At 38.3% G+C, this 22,830-nt stretch overlaps 1 long non-coding RNA gene across 1 annotated transcript; it reads left to right on the top strand.

Annotated features, from left to right (window-relative positions):
- The first annotated feature begins 26 nt into the window (after positions 1 to 26).
- LOC311594283 lies at positions 27 to 21,656 on the top strand. The gene is made up of 3 exons (XR_014778025.1): positions 27 to 214; positions 8,768 to 8,864; positions 21,453 to 21,656. It is a non-coding gene; the product is annotated as an uncharacterized lncRNA (long non-coding RNA).
- The last annotated feature ends 1,174 nt before the right edge of the window (positions 21,657 to 22,830 follow it).

The raw sequence follows: 22,830 nt of genomic DNA, 5'->3' as shown, positions 1-22,830 counted from the left end.
ATTCCTCACAGCCTGGGAGACCCCTGCCATGGAAATCGAGGTAAAGAAGGTGTGGCCGGGCTTGTGAACACTGGGGTTAATTCCTATATTGTAGCGGAAAACTGGCACAGACTGTTTTACATTTTCTTACTGTGCCAGGCTATCAATATAATAATTCAGTAGGAGATTCGGTCAACACTCAAAGAAGAGGATTTCAGCAAAATGGCCTCAGCGGGTAAGTCCCTGAACCTGTTCAAAGTTCTCAAGTATTCAGTTAGTTAAGTTTAGAGGCAGGAAGATGTATATTGTTAAAGGAGAAGCAATGGTACTTTCCCTTTTCCGATAAGAAATCCAGCCCAAATTAGGGTGGACCTTAATTAAAGACATAGCAACTAGACCATTATTTTAAGAACATGGTGAAGGTATCAGGAGACAGCCAGTTTAATTGGAAGAAATGACTGTTTACCAGCATAAATACTGTAAATGATCTTAGAGAAGTAATTATAAATGATAAGGAACCCTGGGAGGGTTAATAATGGATTTCAATGTAAATTTTTATATTTTATTTGATTAAGTTTCTACATTCTATGGCTTATTTGGTAATAAGTCTCCAGACATTTATGTGTTCCAAATATGACCTAAAAACTTGAAAATTTCCATAGTAAAAATTACAACTTTGAGGAAAAAAAGAAAAATGAGCTTAACAATTACCATAATAAGCTTCTTTGGAACCTGTACATCTTTAAATGAAGTAAATAGAACAGATATAGAAATATACCTTCTTAGATATGAGGTCATCACAAAGATTAGGGAGTTAGTGGTCTTGTGTCTTAAAGTCATCAAACAGAGAAAGATGTGATGTTAGACATAGATTTCTTTTTTTTTAAATACATTTTTATTAATTTATACATATTACATCTCAGTTGTTAGCCCATCCCATGTATCCTCCCATTCCTCCCTTCCTCCCACTTCCCCCCTACTCCCCTCCCCTCCCCTAAGTCTGTGTCTGAGGGGGACCTCCTCCCCCTGAATATGCTCATATGGTATCAAGTCTCTCCTTGGTGACCTCTTATCTTTCCTCTGAGTGCCACCAGGCATCTCCGTCCAAGGGACATGTTCAAATATGGGGCACCAGAGTTTGTGTGAAAGTTAGATCTCCTTCTCCACTCAACAGTGGAGAATGTCCATCGGCTAGTCCGGGTAGGGGTTCAAGGTTTTTACTGCCTATTTTTTCCTTGGCTGTTGCCACAGTTTGCGGAGGGCCCCAGGGCCAAGACTCGCCTGTAGTTTTCCAGGACCCACTGGGTCCTTCCATTTCCTCTTTCTCCCAGGCTTCTCACACCTAAAGTTTCAATAGGATGTCCTCCCCTCTTACCCACTATTCTGGTAGGTACAGTTTTTCATGGGGACGTACACCTTGGACTAGTGTCTCGATATAAGTGAGTATATACCATTTAGCTCTTTTTGCTTCTGTGTGAACTCACTCATTATGACAATTTCTAGTTCAATCCATTTGTCCACAAATTTTGGAAATTCCTTGTTTTTAATAGCTGAGTAGTATTCCATAGTGTAAATGTACCACAGTTTCTTTATCCATTCTTCTATAGAGGGACACGTAGGTTGTTTCCAAGTTCTGGCTATTATGAATAAGGCAGCTATTATTCATAATAGACATAGATTTCTTAAGAAAATATAACTGGGCCTGTATATCTAAAGAATTGTAACTAAAGTCAGTGTATGTGTGTGTAAATATAAGCATGTCTGAGTGTGTGTATATTCATATGAATGGAGAGTTGGAAATATATTATATGGAAATTCACCCAAGGTTCTCTGTCTCTTACCTAAATAAATTTAGAACTGCTCAAAGTATATTCTTTTCAGTGCAAAGGAAAGTGACTTTTGCTGTCTTCTCTAACATGGCTTTCAGTAGAATGGCTATGCTTTGTAGATGTCTAGCTATGTTAACTTACTCTTCTAATGTTTTTATATGTGAAGCTAAATGAGTTTCTGTGGAACACGTGTGTATAGGTGCGTGTGGAGGCCAAAAGAGCGCATTAGGTCTCCTGGAACTGGGGCTAGAAGCAATTTTAAGTTGCCTAACGGCAATACGGCTATCTGAACCCTGACCCTTGGCAAAAGTAGTAAGTGTTCCTAACAGGTGAGCCGTCTCACACACCCCACTTATTCTTAATTAAAAGCCACATTTCTTAGAATGCTCATCACCTTTTAGGGAAGTGAGAAGGCAAACAAAGAGTAAATAAACTACACTTTCTGGCTTTACATGAAGTTTGGGATGGGCGCGGTCCCTTTGCTGTGTGGGAGGCAGTCTAAGTCCCTGAACAGTGACAGATTTTGCACCCATCCACACTGTGAACTTCTGTACTTTGAGGAACATGAGAAACTACTTTTGATCTCTGTTGATCACATATAGGAGATGGCTTATCCACTGACAGAATGGAGGTTATTGTGGTATCTAAATTCTTTTACCATGAATAGATAGGTGTTTTTGTGTGTGTGTGTGTGTGTGTGTGTGTGTGTGTGTGTGTGTGTGTGTGAGCATGAGCAGATCAGAACTGGTCTCGTCATCATTATTTTCTATTAAATAATAATAACTAGCCCTAATGTAAAATAGTTTAATACACAAGAATATTCATTCTGTAGAAAAAGAGAGGATGCAGGTAAATGAACCATTTTACCAGAACAGTTTTCCTATTTATATATGCAAAACATACCTATGTGTATTTACACACCTTTTAAAATACTCTAGGTAACATAAACATTAAATTTAAACTCCTCTGGGTAGCTGGGTTTTATGGTAATGTAAATTGCAGGGTGGGGCTAAGAACCCCACAGGTCTTCTGAATTGCAAGGGGTATGGTGACATTTGTCAACAGCCATGTCTGTATTTTCATGGGCTCTTGCAATAAACACAACACCTGTCACATAGTTAATAGGTTAAATTTGTACCATAATATACTGACGGTAAACTTGTACACAAGACTTGCTTCAGGGTGCAACTCTACCCAGCATCAAACAGCAGGCTAATAAAAGCGGTAGCAGAAACAGTTTTACGACCCTCCAATGACTTGTGTTTTACATTATATTATCTCATTGCAGACATCTGAATTAAAGGTTAACAAATAGTATTTAATGGGTTGTCTCGATGAATGTACAGTGCGGGAATACATGTGTCTTGCTATTTCTATCAGTTTTAATACTATACATATTTTATGATTTGGGTTAAGACACGACTGTAAGTGGGTGATGGCTCTTGACTGACTTTTTAAAGTAATATGAAATGGCACATTTTGTTAGACTTCCTCCAATTAACTACATACCCAGCATTAAAGCAATCTGTCATCATTTTAACAATGTCATTAACGTCTACAATATAACTCACAGGGGCTTTGTTCTTCCTTCAAAATTAGTAGCACATACATTTATATAGAAAGCTTGAAATACAAAAACAAATTTAAGAAGCTTTCAACTCTAAGCTATACAAATATTTTAAATGGGTTACACAGAAAGTCTGGCTTTACTAACAATGAAAAGCCCACCAAAATTATATATCCATTAAAGTGGATTAATGATGTAAAATACAAATTCCTTTTCTTCCTACTCCAGCCATCAAGAAATATGATTTACTGTATCGCTAAATGTACTTGAGTTAATGAAAATAATTTAAAATTTGGGCTACTGAAAGTAAAAATTAGTGTATAAAATATATGCCATAGAGGAATGATAGTTTTACCTCTTTAGAGATACTGTGGAAGATTTTTAATTCACAAAGCCACACCTTAAGTATCTATTTAAATTTTATGACCAAATTTAGATGGTATTTCCAACTTTAAACTGCAGGATTATGCCTTATTTACTATTGTGATTTCTGTAAATAGTCAGTCAAGGACAAACGCCTTATTTACTATTGTGATTTCTGTAAATAGTCAGTCAAGGACAAATGCAAAAGGAAGGTTTCAGTTCACAAAAGCGGGCAATTTCCACTGAACCATGCCCGGGCTCACAACTTCCTCCTCTGTAGATCGGACAATTTATTTAAGATTGAAATTAAGACTCTACACTCATCAAAAGACTCTAGTGCCTTATGCATGACAGTGACTGAGCAAATAAATGTTACACAGTTGTTTTACGACCCAAATTAATGTTCTCCCTCCTCCTTAGCAGCTCCTCCTCTTCTATACTGCTTATCGCCGTACTGTTTCTAACTACCCACTCCTCCAAACCAAACCCCCAGAGTGACCGTGGCTCATGCCCCATAGTGTTAGATCCATTCAATATTTTAGGAGGAGGGGATTAGAGGACGCCTTGGAGGGAAAGCAGAAAAGCAAGGAAGTGATATAGTTATATTTTATTTTTTTTAATTTTAATATAAGAAAAAATTATTTAAAAGATTGCCATCCAGGGTATCTCTGGCAGGCCTACTGCCTTGACCTGCTGCTGAGTTCTTTTCTTTGGGATCCACTCCAGCAATTAAGTTGCTCAGCGCTCAACTTCAGCACTTGGTCGAGTCTAAGTCTAATATCCCAGGTCCTCAAACAAGACCTTTCAGGCCTCGTAGGGCACTGCCGTCATTCTCATAGCTTCTCCCTGACAACCACTGTTCAATCCCTTTTCTCAATCATTTTCTCCAGATTTCTGCTCCTTTTCTCCTAATTATCATTGCTCAAACTATATTAGTGATAGAACCAAAATTCATAGTGGTTATTAAAAGAAATCCAAGCTATTAAACACACTAAATAGATTACAGGATTAAAAAAAAATTTATAATAGTATCACCAACTGGGAAATTTATATAAAAAAAAAACATTGAGTCTATTTCTAGTAAGTCTGGAGGCTAGGAAATTTAAGAGCATGGCCCACATGACAAGGATCTTCATCTTACCTCACCCTATTGTGGGAATTAAAAGGGCAGGAGATAGCAGGCATAAGAACTCTATTTTATAATACACACACACACACACACACACACACACAACTCACACATGCACACACAAACTCTCACACTCATGCACACACACACACACACACACACATTTTCATACACATACCCACTAATTGATCTACTCTCGCAACAACAACATGAGTTCATTCATGAATTTTTATTTAAAAAAGTGAACTTTCACCAAGTGCTTTCTCCCAACACTATCATATGAGGAATTAAATTTCCAGCAGATGAATTTTGAGAGATGAATTTAAAATACAACAAGTGCCAGAGAGGATTTAAATTTGAGAGCAAGTCAGCAAAACTAAGACTAATGTACATTTGCTATCTTTTCAGATTTCTATTTAAGTTTTAAGGTTAACATACCAAGTAGAGGGTTTTATAATGGTAGCTTCATATATATGCATAATTATTCTTTGTTTTCATTCCCTCCTTTCAATTTTAGATTCAATGCAATATCTACTAAGACCAAGTATGTGGTTTTTCTCAATAAATTTTGAATTATTATTATTATTATTACTGTTGTTATTATTGTTGCGTGTGTGTGTGTGTATACACACTATATGCAACAGTGCATGCATGAGAGTCAGAGGACAACTTTCTGCCATCAGTTCTTGCCTTCTGCCTTTACATAGGTTCCAGGGTTAGAAGACAGATCTTCAGGGTTGTGTAGCAATTATTTTATCCACCCAGAATTTTTCTAAAACAATAATAAATTTCTTGAAGGCTATTTCTCTAAAGTAGTTAGAGGACTCAAGTGAAGTAATTTACTCCTCTTCATCTGCTTTATGCAATACCATCCCCCACCCCCTGCAAATAGCCATATGACAAGTAAAACAATGTCAGTACATTAAAAAAGTGATCCAAGATATCCTTTATCTTGTATTCTTTTATGTTACATCAAGAAAATCATACAGATTTTTAATTGCTTCTACTTTTACAAAAAAAAGTGTAACACACACCATTGAAAATATTACTATAAAAGTCAAATGCTAAACAAATTCATTGATTGGCTGCTTGATTCATTCAGTGCACGTCATGTAATCTTTCATTTGGTTCAAGCCAACAGGCTAGATAGATGAGGAGCACATGTTCCTTCTCATGCTTCCTCTGTGTCCATAGCCAGAATAACACCAACCAACACACGTGATGTTCAGTGATCATTTTAACTTTACATGGGGGTTCATCTAGGAATTTCTGGATTAGAGACATCTTTAGTGGAAATTTCATATGATTTAGAATTAGAACATAATCATCTAATCCATAAATTAGACCTACTTTATTCATTTCATCCCTATAAAGTCTCTTAAACTCTCTGGAGTTTTTTTTAAATCAATTACACACAGATAATTATAATTATTGCTTACTAAAGAGCCAATGCCTGTGTCATGCTGTGCAAAATTGTCACACAGACCCTAATGAGGATTCTATGAGACAGAAACTATAATCTTCATTTTATAAATGAGAAATCAGAAGCATGGGGGTGGTGGGTGCCAAATCTATCGTAGCAAGTAAGAGAACCAGGACGTGAATCAAGGGGTTTGATTTGAAAGTTAATATAATTTACCATGTAGTATGATGTTTACCCTACTGAGCCAGTGACACAAAGAAATACAACTGGGAAATACAACTAAAGTGCCATTTAAATTTTCATTCATTTCTTATTATAAGTGTATTCCTAATCTGTTAAGCAAATGCTCTGGGGTTTTACAGGGATTGTTGCACAATTCACATCAGTGCGCTAGAGAAATAGAAAAGTTCCTGCAGTAGGGTAGCAGCAACAAAACATGACATCAGACTCTAGAGGGCTTCTCTACCACAGCTAGTTCTCAAATAATTGAGACGGAGACTTGGAGTCTCAGAAGGACCATGAGCTAGGGAGGAAAGGAGAAGGAGAAGGGGGAAACAAAGAGAAGAGGAAGGAGCTTTCCATTAGACTGGATGGACTAGGAGCACTTGGCCAAGAGACGTTTACCCTGAGGACAGACCGATGGAGCAGAAGCCTCCCAGGAGTCATCATTATTGTTGAGTGAGAGACATGTATGTGGGTTTCAAAGCATTAGAATAGCTCAGAACCTGCCCAGCATAGTGCTTACAGATTAATAATAAAATATAGTGTTTCTGTATCATTCACTAGGGAACAAATGGGGGGAAAGTGGGAGTAGATAACCCCCAATAGATATAAAAAGTAAAAGGGATGAACTAACCCCTCAGAGAAATAATTTCATGATACAGGCGGTATCCAATGTGGGGCATCACCTGTAGTAGAGTAGCATCAGTAAGAAATGATTACAGACTCTAGAGGGCTTCTCAACCCCAGCTAGTTCCCAAACTCTGTCTATTTGAGACAGAGACTTTTTATATTTATAAAAGCTTTAAGGCACAAGAACTGGGCAGATTTCAGCCTTCTAAGCTATCTTGTTATTTCCCAGTTACACACCCCAAGTTAGTTGCCATAATTGCTCCTGCCTGGGCTGATTCTGCTCCATCAGACCAACCCTCGTGGCCATGTGCTCAGAGTCAATACTGACCCATGGAAACCTTCTCTCTGCCTTTCTCTCTTGCCTCATGATCCCCAGTCTGACACCCAAGCCTGGGAACCTAAGCTCTGCCCATCTTTAGGCTGTCAACAACTTTATTTAACCAGCCAGAAAATATTGACCAGCAGAGTTTACCCAACAGCACTTGGTGTATGTGAGAACGTCCTGGTCTGGGCTGTAACCAGATCTTGATAGCCAGTATTTAACAACTGAACATACAGCATCAGACCAATCCCTAACAAGTTTCCTCTGCATTTAGTGAAGAAAGTGGAAGATGAAAGACAATGCCATTTCTGCTCTCCTGGTCCCATATGTAATAGTTCAGAGAATCCCAAACAGTTCTATGACTTAGACATTTGTAATGCTGCTGTATAAATAAGGTTTCTGAAGTGCAGATAATTAAAAGCCTTACTAAGCTTTCACTATAAGGTAGGCAGGATGTAAGCCTAGATTCTTCCAATGTGAGAGCCAAGTTCTGTGCTCCATTCTGTCTTCTAGAGCATGAGCCCCAAAGTGGTCAACTTAAAAATCAAGTTTGGTGTGCTTGACATTAATTAGAAGCAGGAAATCAAAGGGGGTAGGCCTGCTTGATGAGAAAACATCTTTATCTTGGAGTAAAATGGAACCTTCCCTTCATTTATAAAGTTTCAGGGGAACACAGTCTCTTGTACTCCACTAGAGTAGTTAATGGCTAGTAGAAATATACAAGGAACACAATTCACAAATCTATCTGAATGCAAAGATAATACCATACTGTTGCATCTGATACTTTGTTGACTTTAGGGAAGTAATTATCATCTGATGATCAAGGTTTATATTTAGAAACTTATTCCAAGTTGATAAAACTAAAATTGTCTAAAATATGCATTTTTAATTCTAATAAAATCACCCAAATTTATATACCTTTAATTATATTTAGTTACTTACTGATTTTGAACACAAACCTATATATTTTAAGATAAACTGCTAACTATGGCTTATGGTTTTTCTTTCCATTGAGAAAATCCTATCTGGAGATTGTCCATTTGACAATATCTTTTTCATGACTGAGAATCAAATTTGATGCTCTCCCACAGTAATCAAGTGCTGTAGTCTACTCTATACTCTATTCTATACTCTAGTCTACAACAATAGTTTTCAATATCCGATATTATCAGGCCTTCTGATAGAAAGAAGCACCAGGTGCACGTTTCCACATTCTCTGTAAGTTCCTATGTGTGTCTGTCCTTTTGTGCCTGGAATGCATCCTCTATGGCTCTTATAGTCTTTCTACTTTCTCTTCCCATAGTTCGCTGAGTCTTGAGAGGGAGTTGATGAACGCAAGGCTCTCACATTGGCAAAAGAGAACAATAAGGATACGATAGGCACGTTTCTCACATTCAAAGGTTTGGTTATACTGCTTTGTCTTGATTTTTGAGCCAGCAGGGAAATTTTAAACAAGTGACATCAATGTCATATTAATGCATATTTTCATGTTTGAAATGCATATTTGTGTGTGGACACTTAATAGAAATTATAATGCAGTGTATAGAGTCAATAAGCTTTTAGGAGACAGGAACAAAACAAATGGTCCAAAAGTTGAAAACTAATTAGAGTGGGGCCAGTAGAATTAAAGACTAGAATGTCAGAAATAATAGCTAGATTGCACAGAGTCTGGTTTCTCAACATGGCCTTGATAGATACCAGTCATTCATCCTTACCACTTGAAGGATAATCAAAGCGACATATGCATTTCAATAGAATCAACACTACGTATACAGAAGCCAAGTCTAAACAACACTCTAAGCTCTATTCAAAGACAGTACATAAATTCTACAATATATGCTCTTCAAACCAGGATTTAGCATAATTGTCAATACTAAGTAATTAATAATTACCTTTAGATAATCAGGCATCTTGTTCTATTGATTCACATGCCAACAATTAAATAGTACTGGACATTATAGGTGATGCAAATAATTATTTTTTCTTGTGAGTTTAATTAAGGGTCTTCATATGGTGTAATTAAAACTTCAGAGACACTTAAAATGTTATTACCGAAATTAAGTACCCTAGGACTGGTCCAATCAAGATTCTCAAAAAAATCAAAGTAATTACAATTTCTATCTCTTATTCCATTGAAGAAATCAGCCTGTATGTGTGTATATATATCACCATACCTATTATTAAGTATTTCATTATTTTCATGTTCATTAATAGCACATCAATATCAGATATAGAAGCAAACACTTCAATATTAATTAAATTTAGGGTTCCTCGTTGTCCATTATCTCTCTGTTAAGAATTACAGCTTCCAGTTTAACTGAGAATACCATACTAACCACACTCTTTATAATGAGATTATAAAAACCACCTTGCCTTCCAGAGGACTGCCTCACCCTTCCCAGTCTTATTTTACTTCCTCACTAAATTCATCATTTTTCACCTGCTGCCCCCAAACCCAGCAAAATGTAATTTTAAAAAGCAACTGGAGCATAATATTATTGCCCAATAGCTGCTCCATTTGATTAAAACTCTCTGACTTGCAGAGATATAACACATAGAAATACTAGCCAGAAGAAAGAGGCCATCCAGTGGTCTACTGTTCATATCAACTTCTGCCACAATCCCATCTTAAGACAAACAGGTGACTAGTGTGCAAGATATGGATTACTAGATTAGTAAACATATTAAAAATTAACTTTAATATTTACAAATATAACTGCATACTTGTATGTGTGCATATATATAATTAATTGTAAGGTAGGTAAAGGCATGGCCTCTTTGATATATTTATTAAACAAAGTTTTTTTTTGAGGAACTCTATGCTTTATTATTTTTTTTTATTAATTTATTCATATTACATCTCAGTTGTTAGCCCATCCCATGTATCCTCCCATTCCTCCCTTCCTCCCACTTCCCCCCTATTCCCCTCCCCTCCCCTAAATCTGTGTCTGAGGGGGACCTCCTCCCCCTGAATATGCTCATACGGTATCAAGTCTCTCCTTGGTGACCTATTATCTTTCCTCTGAGTGCCACCAGGCATCTCCATCCAAGGGACATGTTCAAATATGTGGCACCAGGGTTTGTGTGAAAGTTAGATCTCCTTCTCCACTCAACAGTGGAGAATGTCCATCGTCTAGTCCGGGTAGGGGTTCAAGGTTTACTGCCTATTTTTTCCTTGGCTGTTGCCACAGTTTGCGGAGGACCCCAGGGCCAAGACTCGCCTGTAGTTTTCCAGGATCCGCTGGATCCTTCTATTTCCTCTTTCTCCCAGGCTTCTCACACCTTAAGTTTCAATAGGATGTCCTCCCCTCTTACCCACTATCCTGGTAGGTACAGTTTTTCATGGGGACATACACCTTGGACTAGTGTCTCGATATAAGTGAGTATATACCATTTAGCTCTTTTTGCTTCTGTGTGAACTCACTCATTATGACAATTTCTAGTTCAATCCATTTGTCCACAAATTTTGGAAATTCCTTGTTTTTAATAGCTGAGTAGTATTCCATAGTGTAAATGTACCACAGTTTCTTTATCCATTCTTCTATTGAGGGACACGTAGGTTGTTTCCAAGTTCTGGCTATTATGAATAAGGCAGCTATGAACATGGTTGAGCATATGTCCCTGTTGTGTGGTAGTGCATCCTCTGGGTATATTCCAAGGAGTGGAATAGCTGGGTCTTGAGGAAGTCCTATTCCCATTTTTCTGAGAAAGCACCAGATAGCTTTCCAAAGTGGTTGTACTAGTTTGCATTCCCACCAGCAATGAAGGAGTGTTCCTCTTTCTCCACACCCTCGCCAGCATGAGGTGTCAGTTGAGTTATTGATCTTAGCCATTCTGATGGGTGTAAGATGGAATCTCAGTGTCGTTTTGATTTGCATTTCTCTGATGACTAAGGAGGTCGAGCATTTCTTTAAGTGTTTCTCAGCCATTTGATATTCCTCTGTTGAGAATTCTCTGTTTAGCTCTGCGCCCCATTTCTCTATTGGGTTATTTGGTTTGGTGGTGTTTTAAACAAAGTTTTAAGATAATCACATCATGGTGATAAAGGAATCAAACCCAAACAAATGAGTGCCAGCAGGCAATAAAAGTCTATACTTTACTACCTCTCAGGCACTAAAGATAGTAACAAAAGCTTTTTTTCAAGGTGGCAAAATATGCTGAATCCCCATGTGCTGCCTTGAGCTATATAGATATGAAGCAACTCCCACCTGTATTTGAAAAGTTCAGAAGTAGAGAAAACGAAAAAGAAAACTCAGCTGTGATATTGCCTCTGCTTACTCCAATCTGCCTGTAAAGAAATATTTGCACCATAATATTATGGAAACATAGTAAACTTCATCATAAGGTGGTTTTATTGAAAGAGCAGTTTATTTTTAAAGAACACAGAGATGAAAGAGCAGATGCACAATAAAAAGAAATGGCACGCTTCATTTGTTCCCGTTCTGATCGCCCAGAGTCTGTTACATGAATCTGTTAAGTTCTGCTTACCTCAGAGCGTACCACTAAACACAGCTATTATAGCCAGTGGCTAATTTCAATGTAGGGAAAAAGTACTTCATTCTCAGAAAGGAACTGAAAGTCCTCAGCTTGTCATGTTCCTGCCTCAATTCATGTGATGACTCAAAGGCTCAAACATGTTTTCTGCTTCATGAAATGACCATGTCAGATCATTCAATACCTTTGAACTACATGTATCTTAAGTTCCAATCTGCAAACAGTGAATTGAAGCCATGTGTCCATGACACCTATTTAAGTTAATATATTTTATTAAAAACAGTAGATTACTCATACCTAATGGACCATAATCCACATTCCAAGTTGTCATTGAAATTACTCTCTGTGTATTCTGCATGCTGGAACTGAGCTGAAAGCTTCTTCCTGCTGCATGCTTTCCTAGTCCCAGAAGATGGTATACCAGATGATGGGGGTGGGAGAGGTATTATTGATTGTACCCAGATGTAAACTCAATTAACTATAAGAAATATCTTCTATGCAAGCCATGCCTACTTGTGTAATAATGGCACTACTGCTAGGAGAGTTACCAATCACTCTATGATTGCATTCTAGGCCAATTCCATGAGAAGGAATCAATTCCTGGTACTGTATACCTAGTCAAAACACCATCATTTGCTTAAATTGACATAGCATCAAACCTCTTTCTAAATATTTATATCTGTAGTCAATGCTACTCTCAGCCTTAATCCAATAAGCTTCTCTTTCCAGTGCTTGGTGAGAAACACAGAGAGATTCATTGCTGTGCAAAATCCTGAGAATAAATAAAAGATGAATACTTAGCCTTAGGTAAAGCACATATACCACCCCAGAAGCTCAGGGAACATTCCAAAAGTAAAAGAGAAAAGGACAAAGGGGGAACACTGGAAATTGTCATCATCTGGGCATGACACAGCCATTGCTATAATAAACGCATATCAATTGAGGATGCCAGAACTGCATCTGCACAACAGTGGTCCTATCATGGATGCAGATATGGTGCACAAGGCCCACTACTCATTGCTGAACTATTTGCTCGTGATAGATTTATGAGGAGTCACTCATTGCATTTAATTGTGTTTTTACCATTGAACTCACCAGGTTCCAGTAAGTAGTTCCAAACCAGTGTTCATACAGATGATCCTGGTTAAAATAAGTGGGTTACAAAGCAAAACAAAAAATCATAATCTAGGAGAGGGGCTGCTAATGATTAGTGGGTATTGATAGGGATGGAAAAGACATAGGATCTGAATTTAGATTCCACATAAAAGCAATACACTTACTATAAGGTGGAGAATGATTAGGTAAGAACACAAATATTGACCTTTGACCTCCATAAAATTGCATGCACACCTACATTCATTGGTACATACATCCACATGAACACATACATGCACCATCACCCACCACAGCCACCACTCCCAATACACACAGATATAAAGACAAAGAAAAACAAGGACCTTGACAGAACCTTAGAGATACTTCTGGTAATATTCTACTTGGAAGCATGATGTGTTGAATTTAATGTATCACAATACTTGATAGTACCAAGAGATTATTTTAAGCATTTTTTCTGTCATCAATCTATAAAATTAGGGAGTCAAACGTATTTCAAAAGTAGAGAGAAAAATGTTAATAAAACTATACTTAAGATAGAGAGGTTTGAGAACCAAGGTGGTGGTGACCAGAATGCATGGTTCAGTTTTTGAATTGCAGAATGGCAGTGACTGCAGAGAGAGCGAGAGGCCTTGCTGAGGACTCCAAGAAGCCAGTGTCTGTGTTTCCCAGGTGAGAGGAGAGCCCGAGCATCAAATGGTTCCAGTCTCTGGACAGCCAATTCCTGGGATGTGGGGAATTGGTCCCATCTCAGTCCATGACTCTACGCATTTCCCCAGAGGAGACTGCCTAGATCTCAGGAGCATACAGGATCTCACTCCAAAGTGACGGCGACCAGTGCTCACACTGTCTGTGTAGCTTGAGCTTAGAGACCACAGAGAGAGCAAATGGCAGAGCCGTTAATGCTGGGAATTCCTCCGGCAAGAGGAGGGATCCTAAGTTCCTGAGGTGACCTGCTGATCCTTAGGATCATACAGACTATACATCCCCACTCCAACCCTCTGCCTGTGGTTCTAACTGGGACACAACCACCTAAAGAGAATGACGAGCTATTCCCTAAGACTCAGCAGCTATTCCACAACCATACCCTCCATCCCAAGGAGAGCTGCTGCAGGAACATCAAGCCTCCTGCCTAGGGTTCTTCCTGAATCCTCGAGAAATCCAGTGGGCACCAGGGACAACTATCTGACACAGAGACAATCGGACGGTAAATGCTAGCATGAAAACACAATCAACAAAAGCGAAGACAATATGGCACCTCCAGAATCTAGTTATCCCACTGCAAGCAGCCCTGGGTACCCTAACACAACTGGATCACAAGAAATTTATCTTAAATATATGCTTATGAAGATGATTGACGCCTTTAAAGAGGAAATAATAAATCCCGTAAAGAAATATAGCAAAATACAATCAAACAGTTACAGGCCCTTAACGTAGAAATGAATAAGTCACTTAAAGAATACAAGAAAATACAAACAGGAGAAGGAAATAAATAAAATGATTCATGACCTTAAAAATGGAAATAGGAACAATAAAGAAAACACAAACTAAGAAAATCCTGAAGATGTAAAACTTAGGGAAGACAGGAACAACAGAAGTAAGCATCACCAACAGAATACAAGAGATGGAGGCAAAATCTCGGGTGTAGGAGATACAAAAGAAACTGATACAGCTGTGAAAAAATGCTAAATCTAAAAAAAAATCCTCACTCAAAACATGCAAGAAATCAAGGATACTATGAAAAGATGAAACCTAAGAATACTAGGAATAGAAGAAAGAGGACATTCCAGGGTCCAAGGACCAGAAAATATTTTCAACAAATCATAGAAGAAAAGTTTCCCAAGCTAAAGAAAGGGATGCCTATAAACAGACAAGAGGCCTATAGAGTACAAAATAGGTTAGACCAGAAGAGAAAATCTTCCTGCCACATAAAAGTCAAAACACTGAATGTACGGAGCAAAGAAAATATTAAAAGCAACAAGAGAAAAAGGCCAAGTAATACATAAAGGCAAACTTACAGAATCACCCTTGACTTGTCAGCAGAGACTCTAAATGCCAGAAGGGCCTGTTATGATGTCTAGAAGACCTTAAGAGATCACAGACGTCAGCTCAGATTACTATACCTAGCACAACTTTCAATTACCATAGATGGAGAAAACAAGACTTTCCATGACAAAACCAAATTTAAACAATGTCTATGCACAAACCCAGCTCTGCAAAAGATACTAGAAGGAAACATCTAACAAATGGAGGTTAACCAAACCCAAGAAAAGACAGGAAATAAATAACTCCACTATAGAAAACCAAAAGAAGAGAAACACACTACAACCACCAATATCAAAATAACAGAACTAGAAATCATTGATCATTAATATCTCTCAATATCAATGAACTTAACTCCTCAATAAATGGATGTGAAAACAGGACACATCATTCTGCTGCATACAAGAAACACACCTCAGCAACAAAAATAGACATTACCTAAGAGTAAAGAACTGGAAATAGGTTTTCCAAACAAAGGCACACAAAAAACAAGCTGGAGTAGCCATTCCAAGATCTATAAAGTATATTTTCAACCAAAATTAATAAAAAGAGATGAGGAAGGACATGTCATACCCATTAAAGGGAAAACCCACCAAGATGACATCTCTATTCTAAATGTCTGTGCTCAAAATACAAGAGCATTCACATTTGTAAAAGGTTTAATCATACATTGATCCCCACACATTAATAGTGGGAGATTTCAACACCCCACTCTCACCAAAGAATAGGTCACCGAAACAGAAACTAAACAGAGAAGTAATAACTAACAGATGCCATGAGCCAAATGGACCTAACAGACATACACAGAACATTTCACCGAAACACAAAGGAATACACCTTCTTCTCAGCACCTCATGGAACTTTCTCCAAAACTGACCATACGCTTGGTCAGAAAGCAAGCCTCAACAAATACAATAAAAGTGAAATAACCCCTTGTATTTTATCAGACTTCCATGGATTAAAGCTGGACTTCGACAACAACAGAAACAAGAGAAAAACTACAAACTCATGGAAAATGAATAACTCTCTGATCAATGACCACTGGGTCAGGGAAGAAATGAAGAAAGAAATTAAAGACTTCCTATAATTCAATGAAAATGAATGGACAATATACCCAAACTTATGGGACACCATGAAAGCAGTGCTAAGGGAAATTTCATAGCATTAAGTGCCTTTATAAGTGCCTTTATATGAGCATTCTCATACCAGCAATTTAAAAGCACACCTGAAAGCTCTAGAACAGAGACTGATTGTAAAAGGAGGAGCTCAGTCCTGATGCAAATTTATGTGTTAAGGTGAGCTGGGGAGTCTCCCTTTTTATGAGGATAAAGGGAGGGGTGATGAGGGAACAGGATGGGAGAGATAGACCTGGAAAAGGGGAGGAAGGGGGCCACAATCAGGATGTAAAGTGAATATATAAATTAAAAATAAATTTTTTAAAATGTAAGTTTTAATATTAAAAATCAATACTTGTCAGAAATAAAAATACAAACAATATTTTTCAATTTCATGTTATCCTTTAAAAGGTAATTCAAGTTTCCTACTATAAAAATAAAATGAAGCAAAGTGCCTCAGACCAACTCCCAAATCAAATCATGGAGAGAATGCTATTGTTACACCTGAAGAAACTTGTTCTAACAATAAAATGAACAAAATGGGAAAAGTTTGCCCAGCACCAAAAGAAGGAAGGAAAGAAGGAAGGAAGGAAGGAAGGAAGGAAGGAAGGAAGGAAGGAAGGAAAGAAAATAGAAGATTTCCTTGCTCAGTTCCTTCTGGCTCTTATAATCAGCAACAATGACAATTACTGGGTCTTTTCCTTAAATTGATCCGTGTTGATTATTTGATAGACCAGGTGCATTGTTATCTACTCAGTCCAAGCCCCATCCCCCAGAGGAACTGGAAAAAACAACCAATAATTGCCAAGTAATTGAATGGATCCATATTTCTATTTTCATTCACACAAAGAAATGCATAGATATAAAAGGTTGGGCTTTATAACAATGTTTCTGTGACAGCAACCAAAAATTTAGGCAGCTGAAGAGATTGCTTATCAGTTAAGACAGAAGCATTGTATTCTTACAAAGCATCAAGTTCAACCTCCAGTACCTACAGTAGGCAGCACACTACTACCTTTAACTGCAGTTTCAGAAGATCAGTTGCCTCCTCTGCTTCTACTAATACTGCATTCATGAGCAGAAACATAGACATGCAGACACACATGTACACAGATGAGTGCACACACACACACACACACACACACACACACACACACACACACACACACACATAAATAAATAAATTTGACAGACAGATCGACAGATACAATTAAATCTTTTTTTTTTTAAAGAAGTAATTTTAAACCAATGAGTGAGGACTAAGAGAAATGGACACAGGACATCAAGTACGTCTTTCTGCAGTGGTCCAAACAGATCACACCATGACACAGCTGCAGAAATATTACTGTGAATTGTGCTATTAGCTGTTGAATCAGTCTACCTTCCTGTTCCACCTCCAAGAAAAATTCTTAAGCTAAACCTTGAATTTGGAGCAGGAATCAGAACAAACTTGAAATGCAGCTTCTGAGAAGCTCTGACAGTATACAAAAGTGAATGGCACTGGAAGAGACTGAGAGAAGGAACTAAGAAACTGAAACAAAGGGAAAGCAGGTGATGTAAGACCAACTAGACAACACTGAAGTGAACTGACGCTGGAGATGGTAAGTCTTTAAGAGGTGCTTGCTCGTCCTTAAGGGGGATATGAGACCCTGGCTCCTCCTTCCTCTCCATTGCTTTCAGCCAGGACGTGATCAATTTTCCTCTGCCTCATACTCCTAGGCAAAGCCAATCAGCACCCCTAGCAAAGGCAAAAAAGCAATAGGTGCATCTTGATCAAGGACTGGGACATCTAACACACTGACAAAGACATGGGTTTTTTTCTTCCCTAAGAAGTTAGTCATCTATGTACCTGTGATAGTGCTGAAAAGCTAATTAACACACTATGGAGGGCACTAAACATACCTTTCTTAACCTTGACATCAATTATATAAAGCAGATGAGAATGTTACTGCCTGCATTTGAAGAAATAGCTTTAGACAAGAATCTTAGCTTTCCCTGAGTGATGAAGTCACAATGGGAACCAAAATTCATACACTTACAGGATGACTTAGTTAGGTTTCTATTGGGGTGATAAAACACCATGACCTAAACTCACTAGTGGAGGAAAGGGTTTATTTCCGCTTTCAGTTCAAATCACAGTTCACCATTGAGGGAAGCAGTGGCAGGATCTAAATGCAGGAGCCCAGAGGCAAGAGCTGATACAGATGCCATAGAGGAGTGTTTCCTACTGGCTTGCTCAGAATCACCAGCCTAGGGCTAACACCACCCACAGTGACGAGGCCTTCCCACATCATCCATTAATCAAAAAGTATATTATAGCCTAATAAAACTAAAATGCAGACTGGATATTTGGCCAAACCTGAAGAAAAAAAACCAAAAAAAAAAAAAAAAAAAAGAAAGAAAAAAAAAAAAAAAAGAAAAAAGAAAAACCAAAGTGTCTGTGAAAAGGCACCATCCCCAAGGCACCAATTACAAGAAAAAGCATTTAAGTGCTCTCAGTTTCAGAGGTTTAGTCCATTGTCATCATGATGTGGAGCATGGCGGCACTGAGGCAGGGGCTGAAGCAGTAGTTGAGACTTATAACCTGATCCATAGGCAGGGAGAGAGACAGAGACAGAGACAGAGACAGAGACAGAGACAGAGACACAGAAACACAGAGACACCGAGATTCTGGCCTGGCATGAGCTTTTGAAACCCCAAAGCTCACCCTTAGTGACACACTTCCCCCCAAAGGGCCACACCTCCTAATCCCTCTAATCATTTCAAATAATTCCATTCCCTGGTGACTAACAATTCAAGTATATGAGCCTATGGATTGTTCTTACTCAAACCAACATGGAAGGAAGAAGGGAGGGAGGGAGGGAGGGAAGGAAGGAGGGAGGGAGGGACCGCCAACTTTATCCTAAGGTCAGTCTGGTCGAAATATTATCTTATGAGGCTACCTATTACAAAGTGACTCTCACTTGTGTCAGGTTGACATGAAACTAGCCATCACATAGGACATGAATAGTGAAAACAAGATACAAAATAGGTAAAAATATAGACTCAGTAACCACATTTTATATAAAAGTACATGTATATAAAATAGTATATCCCCTCGGTCTAAGACCTATGGGAGGGGAATAGGGTGAAAGTGGAAGGGAGGGAGGGAGGAATGGAAGAATACAAGGGATGGGATAATAATTAAGTTGTAATCTGAATAAATTAATAAAATTAAAATTAAAATAAAATAGTGTATCTACAAAATCCTTATTTATATATGAAAGCACAATACTTACAAACTTGTATTTAATGCAGAGCTATATTATTTATGTATAAGAATTAATAGGGGCTGGGAATGTGGTATGGGAACAATACTTTCTGGCATGCATGATTTCAGTCTCTAGAAACACACACACACACACACACACACACACAGAGTTAATAGTTATTTATATATTTAAGAAAAACAAAATAATTGCAAATATGGAATCAGTGAAATAATTTTAAGTGGGAGTTACAAGTTTCTTTTCTTGAAATTTATTATAATTCCTTAACTTTTTACAAATGAATTATCTCTTGGTTGATTAATATAAACATAAGTACAATGAATGAAAAAACAAAACTGAGTAAAATTAATCCCTTTGTCATTCGCATTCAGTCCAGTTAGGCTTTCTAAATACACCAGGTCAATGTTGTTAAGCCTTCATTGGCTTTTCCTAATTCAGGGAAAATGTTAATTAATTTATAGGTAATATTTAAAGTTTATTTTATGTAGCATGTCAGCAGTCACAGTTAAAAGAGAAAAGTGAGTTGTACAGTCGTATGGAAGGCAATAAATGTCAGACACATGTAGATTCAGTTACAGCATTATGAACACCCAGGGTAATATGCCCAAGAAAAACCTTACACAAACACCAAATGAAAAGACGTGTTTTCTAAGCACAGTCAGGGGACTGTTTCTAACTCTGTGCGTAATGTAGGTGAGAGAGGGGGTTAAAGGCTGCAATGCAGTGGTCCAACAATAAACCCCCAGCAAGCGTGCGTTTTGATGGGGTGTTAATTGAGTAGCAGGTGAACATAAACAGAGAGCGCCAAGAGTGTATGCACGTGTGGGGTGAGTCTTTTTGTTGATGAGGGAACATAAAGATGCTGAGCTCCGTAATAAGAAGTAAATACAATCTGGAGCCAATTTCTCCAGCTTTATCCCACCCTCCATAGCGTGGTCCCCTCTTGTTTCAAATGCTTGCCAGGAAATAATACATGGCTTTTTAAAAATGTGTGGGTAATAACAGAGTAAATCAGACAGGTTCCTAAAGCTTATAAAAATGGAGGTTTTGTAGCATGTTTTGTGTGTGTGTGTGTGTGTGTTTGTTTGTTTGTGTGCAAGCTCAGTGTTCAATGCAGTGATGCTGTTTGCTGACATGCTTGCCTCAGAGAAGGACAAGATTCATAAACAATGGCTAGGTCAGTCACTCAGTGCTTACAGTAGCATGACTCCAGGACTTACCAGGACACAGACACCAAACAGCATAAAACAAAATGGACAGAAAACAAGAAAGGAAACCATTCAAATTCAGGATTTCTCTAAGGGAACAGGGAATAATTTTTTCTGCATAGGCCACTGAGGATGTATGAGATAAGAGAATTTCGTTTTTCTTAAAAGGACTCTAGGATAAAATATTTCTGAGTGATAATGTAGACATTCTAAATGCATTTTTAAAAATACCATCACATCAAAGTTGTATCTTCTCTGAGAATTAGCTTCACATACTCTCATGGTGCCATCTAAGCCAGCAACATTGTCCATTTGAGCAGAATGACTTGATGTCCTTTCTATCAAGGCGTTAAATAAACCCACGTTGTAGGAAAGTCATCTTAAGGGCGGCTTTATGAAATAACTAATATTTATGTGTTTCCTGTAAATAAGGAGCTGAGCTAACTACTTTACACACCCCATTTCATTCGGTCCACACAACAACCTTGTGAGGTAAGAGTTCGTAATTTACTTTCAGATGAACACACCAGTCTGTGAAAAGCTTAAGCATCTCTCCCACAGTCACATAAGGAACTAGTGGTGAAGCCAGATGTCGGCCTAAGAAAACTGACTCCATAAGGAGCAGAGACCCTCATCTGCTTTGTTGTCTCCTCTCTTTGCATCCACTCTTTTTCTTCCCGTGGGATATTGAAAAGGAAGGGGTGCATTGCTCGAGACAAAAATTTGACTTCCTATCTATAACACAGATCCTACTCCTAAGGCAAAGGAAACATCGTGGAAGAGGGTGAAAAAAGATTCCAAGAGTTAGAGGAACAGGAAGCCCACGGTGAAACTGAGTCCTCTAGAAAGGTGGTCGGGGAAGCTACGCCTCTGAGAACTCAACTACGATGGCTGCTGAACCAAGACCTAAACAAAAGGGCCCAACCCTAAACAAAGAGTTACAGGCAAGTAAAGAACGGTAAGAGGAGGAGAAAGAGTGTTCCCCAGGGAAGAGTCCCAGTTGGTTTATTAAATGGTTAGACTTGAAATCATATACATATAAGTAACATATGGACTGAACAGGTGTGTGTGTGTGTGTGTGTGTGTGTGTGTGTGTGTGTGTGTGTGTGTGTGTATGTGTGTGTATGTGTGTGTAAACAAAGAAATGAGGCCATGAATTTGAGAGGGATCAAAGAGGCTGTAAATGGGAGGGGCTAAAAGGAGGGAAGAGAAGAGGTAAATGGTGTAATTATATTTTGGTTTCAAATAATTAAAAATTACTAATTTTTTTTATTAAAAATCTATTCTTCTCTTATACAATATGTCCCCAGACAATTTCTCTTGCCTTCCCTCTCCCAGCTCCCCCTCTTCCACCTCTCTCCAGGACACATTCCTCCTCCATTTCCTCTTTAGAAAAGTGTAGGTTTCTAAGAAAGGACAGCCAAATAGGAAAAAATACAATACAATAATACAAAGAAAGCAAAAGTTCATATCAAGCTTGGACAATACAACTCAATAGGAGGGAAAAAGTCTCAAGAGCAGGCAATAATGTCACATTCACTGTTAAGAGTCCCACAGAATCACCAAAATACCTGTCACTGCATATACCTGAGACAGGCATGGCCCCGTGCTTACTGTTCCAGCCTCTGTGAACCCATGTGAGCCCTGCTGAGTTGATTCTGTGGGCCATGTCCTCCACGTCCTGATGTTCTCCATCCCCTCCAGCTCCGACAGTCTTTTCTTTCCCTCTTCTGCAGGCTTCCCTGCTATCTGAGAGGAGAGACCTGATGGAGACCTCCAATTTAGACTCTTTCTCTCACTCTCCAAATGATTGCCTAAGGATCTCTGTACCTGCTCCTGTCTGATGCTGGAGGACGCCTCTCTGATGGTGATGATTGGATATACACCAATCTGAGACTATAGCAGAATGCCATTAGGAATCTTTTAATTGACTTTCTTTTCCTTACATGCTCTGGCAAAGTGACTCCAAAGCTTTGATGTTCAGACGACTCATATCACAGTCTTTTTATAAAATGCAAATTTTGAGTCAATTGCCTGAGGTAGGGTCAGAGAGTTAGCTTTTCTTACAAGCTATGGAGCAAGGGTATGTGGCTGCAGCTGACCACATTTTGAACAGCTTGACTA

The sequence above is a fragment of the Acomys minous genome, assembly GCF_964271855.1.
Source record: "Acomys minous genome assembly, chromosome: 3".
Lineage (NCBI taxonomy): Eukaryota > Metazoa > Chordata > Mammalia > Rodentia > Muridae > Acomys > Acomys minous.
This window is presented reverse-complemented; position numbering and strand designations above follow the sequence as displayed.